Source organism: Coregonus clupeaformis, unplaced genomic scaffold (genome assembly GCF_020615455.1).
Source record: "Coregonus clupeaformis isolate EN_2021a unplaced genomic scaffold, ASM2061545v1 scaf0369, whole genome shotgun sequence".
NCBI classification, from domain to species: domain Eukaryota; kingdom Metazoa; phylum Chordata; class Actinopteri; order Salmoniformes; family Salmonidae; genus Coregonus; species Coregonus clupeaformis.
The window spans coordinates 146,137-152,500 of record NW_025533824.1 but is presented as its reverse complement, the minus strand read 5'-3'; the positions used below and the strand labels follow the sequence as shown (position 1 = coordinate 152,500).

The 6,364-nt window shown below is 44.1% G+C and overlaps 1 protein-coding gene across 2 annotated transcripts in view; it reads right to left on the bottom strand.

Moving 5' to 3' along the window:
- The window catches only part of kiaa1549lb (KIAA1549-like b), a 123,252-nt gene that overhangs the window by 50,455 nt on the left and 66,433 nt on the right, over nucleotides 1–6,364 (bottom strand). The window lies entirely within an intron of this gene.

Genomic DNA, 6,364 nt, shown 5'->3' with positions numbered 1-6,364 from the left:
TTTCTGTGACCGAGAGAGAAAGAGAGGTAGAGAGGTAGAGAGAGAGAGAGAGAGAGAGAGAGAGAGAGAGAGAGAGAGAGAGAGAGGGGGGTTGTGAGAGAGAAGTGAAACAGATCAAATCCCTCATCCTAACTAGAGTGAATACCTTTGTTGACAGACAGTCCCCTTGGTTACCACACTGAGAGCCCATACAGTCTGGATATTACCATGAGTTGACAGTATTCCCATCACAATCAAGCCTTGTTATGAACCGTCCCATTCACCATCACTACACCGGCCCAGCCGTTATTCAAAGACTGGGTTTCAGGAAAGGTCGGTGAGTGGTAACGCACCCTCCTAACTCTATCTGGCCGATGTGAAAGGCCATCAATGGATTATCTCAAAGGACTTTAGACTTCAGTCAGTTCAGCATTCCACTCTTTTCACCTCAATGAACATCTTTCATTTAAAGGCCAGAAGCTTTCACTTTGTTATAATAGCTTTCCTCTGGTGTTGTCAAATGAAAGTCATTTAGTCTGCTGCTCCTCATCATTCTTATGGCCTTCCCCCTCTCTATCGCTCCTAGTAACCATCTCTGCCCTGTAGTTAAAAACAAACAAAACATTTTCCCCTGGGACTGAGCACTGATGACTGTAAAATAATTTCTCATTTAAAATACTTTTTTCCTTGAAGTTGTGGGAAAGTGCATTTTTGCCTGTTCTGGAAACGTACATTTTTAGGTTGCAGGGAAGTTCTGAGAACATTTTACTATGGTTCCCTGAAAGTTTTCCTGGGAGGTTTTATTAACGTTTTGAGAACAGAAATTATTGTTTATTTGAAGGTAATTAAATAACGCTCTGAGAACATGTTTCAATAAGCCTGTTAGCTTAACTGTTCAGAACTCCAAGCACAGATAAGACACATGGAAATTAATTTGCTTAGGCCAGGGTTCTTCAATTCCGGTCCTGGAGGGCCAAAACACCTCTGTTTTTCATCCTTTCCTTCTAATCAGGGGCTAATTCAGACCTGGGACACCAGGTGAGTGCAATTAACTACCAGGTAGAAATAAAAAACAGAAGTGTTTCGGCCCTCCAGGACCGGAATTGAAGAACCCTGGCTTAGGCATTAATCATGCAAGCAAATTTATTTTTTATGGCACAGCATCAGTGAGATTTGAACCGATGATCTTTTGTTCTCTACCCATGGAATTAGCCCACTGCACCACCAGGATGGAGCTAGCATGCCATGTTTTTTTTTACTCATACAAAGCTGTTCATTTTAGTCTATTCAAACAGACCCCATTTCAAAGGAAACAAGCACTCATTAAGATCATGTGCGGCCAATTAGTGTGCATTGCCAACACACCTCAACACACTTAACAAGATAGAAGATAGAGAGAGTTTTGTTGACGCTGAGAACGGAATGTATATGTTTTTAAATAACATTCTCAGAACGTTCTTTGAACGTTACTAATATTTTCTTGTGGTTTTTATGGAAAGTTTACTTAATGTTCTGAGAACATTACTTTAAATAGAACCACGAGGAAACCTGTAGAAAATGTTATGCTGAAGTACTGAAATTCCCACAGAAGAACGTTGTTACTTAATGTTCTCTGAACATTCTGAGAACATGACTTTAAATAGAACCACGAGGAAACCTGTAGAAAATGTTATGCTGAAGTACTGAAATTCCCACCTAAGAACCATAATGGTTCTCAGAACGTTGTGTGCTAGCAGGGTATTCTGCACCATTCCCAGAGCATTGTGGGAAGGTTGTATGCAAAATAACCATAGGACAACCACACTCTCACCAAGCTTTAAGAAACATATGGTTCTCAGAACGTCATGTGCTAGCTGGGAAGTGCTATGGAGCGAGCGAGAGATAGAGATAGAGAAAGACAGAGAAAAAGAGATACAGTAGGAAGAGAAAAAGAGATATAGCGAGAGTGAGAAAGAACAGAGGAAAGAGAGAGAGATCCTGGACTTCCTGACGGGCCGACCCAAGGTGGTGAGGGTAGGCAACATCACCCCCGCCACGCTGACCCTCAACACGGGGGTCCCACAGGGGTGTGTGTGTAGTCCCCTCCTGTACTCCCTGTTCACCCATGACTGCGTGGCCATGCACGACTCCAACACCATCATCAAGTTTGCTGAAGACACGACGGTGGTAGGCCTGATCACCGGCGATGATGAGACAGCCTATAGGGAGGAGGTCAGTGACCTGGCAGTGTGGTGCCAGGACAACAACCACTCCCTCAACGTCAGTAAGACCAAGGAGCTGATCGTGGACTACAGGTAACGGGGGGTCGAGAACGCCCCCATCCACATCGACGGGGCTGCAGTAAAGCGGGTCAAAATATCAAAGTTCCTCGGTATCCAAATCACTAAGGACTTAAATAGTCCACTCACTTCCAGGTCACTGACCTCCTCCCTGTAGGCACAGTAGTGAAGAAAGCGCAACAGCGCCTCTTCCCCCTCAGGAGAAAGAAAAGGTTTGGCATGGGCCCTCAGTGGCTCCATCACTGCTTAGCATGGCAACAGCACCACCCTCGATTACATGGCGCTACAGTGGGTGGTGCGGACAGCTCAATACATCACTGGGGCCGAGCTCCCTGCCATCCAGGACCTCTAGAAAAGGCGGTGTGAAAGGAAGGTCCGAAAAATCGTTAGAGACTCCAGCCACCCAAGGCCCAAGGCATAGACTGTTCTCTCTGCTTCCGCATGGCAAGCGGTACCGATGCATCAAGTCTGACACCAACAGGCTCCTGAACAGCTTCTATACCCAAGCCATAAGACTGTTAAATAGCTAACAGAGTGGCTACACAGACTATCTGTGTTGACCCTTGGATTTTACTTTTATTTTTGACCTGTCTCTTTGCACAATCACAGGACTGACACTCCAACACACACATAACATGCACACACATTTATACTGACTCTACACACACGCGCACACACTCACATACAATCATCATTACGCTGCTGCTACTCTGTTTATCATATATCCTATTGCCTAGTCACCTTACCACTATACATTATCTACAGTCCCGTCAGAAAGTATTCACATCCCTTTACTTTTTCCACATTTTGTTGTGTTACAGCCTGAATTTAAAATGGATTAAATTTAGATTTTGTGTCACTGGGCTACACACAATACCCCATAATGTCAAAGTGGAATTATGTTTTTTAGAAATTGTTACCCCTAAACATATCTACCTCTATCGCTCCAGTATCCCTGCACATTGTAAATATGGAATTGGAACTGACCCTGTATATAGCTACTGACCCTGGAACTGTCCCTGTATATACAGTGGGGGAAAAAAGTATTTAGTCAGCCACCAATTGTGCAAGTTCTCCCACTTAAAAAGATGAGAGAGGCCTGTCATTTTCATCATAGGTACACGTCAACTATGACAGACAAATTGAGAAGGTAGGATTTTTAATGAATTTATTTGCAAATTATGGTGGAAAATAAGTATTTGGTCACCTACAAACAAGCAAGATGTCTGGCTCTCACAGACCTGTAACTTCTTCTTTAAGAGGCTCCTCTGTCCTCCACTCGTTACCTGTATTAATGGCACCTGTTTGAACTTGTTATCAGTATAAAATACACCTGTCCACAACCTCAAACAGTCACACTCCAAACTCCACTATGGCCAAGACCAAAGAGCTGTCAAAGGACACCAGAAACAAAATTGTAGACCTGCACCAGGCTGGGAAGACGGAATCTGCAATAGGTAAGCAGCTTGGTTTGAAGAAATCAACTGTGGGAGCAATTATTAGGAAATGGAAGACATACAAGACCACTGATAATCTCCCTCGATCTGGTGCTCCACACAAGATCTCACCCCGTGGGGTCAAAATGATCACAAGAACGGTGAGCAAAAATCCCAGAACCACACGGGGGGACCTAGTGAATGACCTGCAGAGAGCTGGGACCAAAGTAACAAAGCCTACCATTAGTAACACACTACGCCGCCAGGGACTCAAATCCTGCAGTGCCAGACGTGTCCCCCTGCTTAAGCCAGTACATGTCCAGGCCCGTCTGAAGTTTGCTAGAGTGCATATGGATGATCCAGAAGAGGATTGGGAGAATGTCATATGGTCAGATGAAACCAAAATATAACTTTTTGGTAAAAACTCAACTCGTCGTGTTTGGAGGACAAAGAATGCTGAGTTGCATCCAAAGAACACCATACCTACTGTGAAGCATGGGGGTGGAAACATCATGCTTTGGGGCTGTTTTTCTGCAAAGGGACCAGGACGACTGATCCGTGTAAAGGAAAGAATGAATGGGGCCATGTATCGTGAGATTTTTTGTGAAAACCTCCTTCCATCAGCAAGGGCATTGAAGATGAAACGTGGCTGGGTCTTTCAGCATGACAATGATCCCAAACACACCGCCCGGGCAACGAAGGAGTGGCTCGTAAGAAGCATTTCAAGGTCCTGGAGTGGCCTAGCCAGTCTCCAGATCTCAACCCCATAGAAAATCTTTGGAGGGAGTTGAAAGTCCGTGTTGCCCAGCGACAGCCCCAAAACATCACTGCTCTAGAGGAGATCTGCATGGAGGAATGGGCCAAAATACCAGCAACAGTGTGTGAAAACCTTGTGAAGACTTACAGAAAACGTTTGACCTGTGTCATTGCCAACAAAGGGTATTTAACAAAGTATTGAGAAACTTTTGTTATTGACCAAATACTTATTTTCCACCATAATTTGCAAATAAATTCATTAAAAATCCTACAATGTGATTTTCTGGATTTTTTTTTCTCATTTTGTCTGTCATAGTTGCTGACTAAATACTTTTTTCCCCCACTGTAGCTACTGACCCTGGAACAGACACTGTATATAACTACTGACCCTGGAACTGACCCTGTATATAGCTATTGACCCTGGAACTGTCCCTGTATATAGCTACTGACTCTGGAACTGTCCCTGTATATAGCTACTGACCCTGGAACTGTCCCTGTATATAGCTACTGACCCTGGAACTGTCCCTGTATATAGCAACTGACCCTGGAACTGTCCCTGTATATAGCAACTGACCCTGGAACTGTCCCTGTATATAGCTACTGACCCTGGAACTGACCCTGTATATAGCTACTGACCCTGGAACTGACCCTGTATATAGCTACTGACCCTGGAACTGTCCCTGTATATAGCTACTGACCCTGGAACTGACCCTGTATTTAGCGTCTTATTTTCTCCTGTTCTTATTTCTTATTTTTATTTCTCGTCTGCGTGTGTTCTACCTATTTTTAGTGCTACAGTACATTCATTGATTGATTACTGCATCGCTGGGTTTGGAGCTCGCAAGAAAGGCATTTCACTATACTTGTGCACGTGACATTAAAACTTAAAACTTGAAACTTAAAACTTGAGATAGGAGAGAGACAGAGAGAATGAGAGAGAGGAACAGGAAGATATTAAGTCAGAGCGAGAGAGAAAGTGAGAGAGAGGAACAGGAAGATATTAAGTCAGAGCGAGAGAGAGAGTGAGAGAGAGGAACAGGAGACCTGCAGTACCACACGTCTATGACTCCTGAAGGTTCCTATAACCTTCACATTGGAATCAGTCCCAAATATTCCATCCCCGCTTCATTCAGGGAAATAATATTCTACACAGTCCCATTGCACCCGAAAACACACACATACACAAACGCACACACACACTCATCAGAAGGTACTCATACCCAGTGGAGTCTGTGTGGAGACAAACAGTATGTCTGTTACACAGGGATCACATTGCTGCTCCATTTATCTCAAGGCCATATTAGAAATGCATGTTGCCTTCTAATACCAAATTCATTTCCAGCCATTGAAAGGGGTGATTTCTCATGGATGTGCATTTACATAAAAAATGCTCTATACACACAGACACAGACACACACACAGACAGACAGACACACACACAGACAGACAGACACAGACACAGACACACACACAGACAGACAGACACACACACAGACAGACACAGACACAGACACACACACAGACAGACAGACACAGACACAGACACACACACAGACAGACAGACACACACACACACACACACACACACACACACACACACACCCTCCCTGCTGCCACTGTGTCTCAGTGCAGTCTCTCATATCATAACCAAGAGGTCCCCCTGATCTACAGCCACAGTGAGTGGAGGTATTACAGGCTTATAGGGAAGGAGAATGATTCTGGCTAGAGGAGCCATGACTGTTTAATCCACGACAGTTATTGTGTTGTATTGGAAAAATATGTTTCCATATCATCACTGCAAAGAAACGGTGAGCTTTTCAAACCCAGGGGCTGTATGGCTGTGTTGAACCTAAACCTGGTAGAAACGTTTTTTTGGGGGAAAGTCTGATGAAATAATGCTCCTTTTGCTGACAG